This window comes from Manacus vitellinus, unplaced genomic scaffold (assembly GCF_001715985.3).
Source record: "Manacus vitellinus isolate BGI_N305 unplaced genomic scaffold, ASM171598v3 scaffold_6_pilon, whole genome shotgun sequence".
Lineage (NCBI taxonomy): Eukaryota > Metazoa > Chordata > Aves > Passeriformes > Pipridae > Manacus > Manacus vitellinus.
Genome location: NW_021940750.1, coordinates 36,313,974 through 36,314,191, shown reverse-complemented (window position 1 = coordinate 36,314,191; position 218 = coordinate 36,313,974).

Genomic DNA, 218 nt, shown 5'->3' with positions numbered 1-218 from the left:
TCTCACAACCGGGGCCCTATGCCGGGAGTGCATCCCTTGGGACCCAGACGGCTCCAAAGCTTTGTCCTTGCTTCACCTGTGCCAAGAGTGACACGCGGGACTCGTTTCTGCCAGTTCAGCATGTGCAGAGCTGAACTTCCAGTGCCCTTTCTGTTCAAAGCCTTCTGGAGGCAAAAAGGGGGCTGGCGTGAGGGGGAATGCCTGTAAATGGGAGCTTA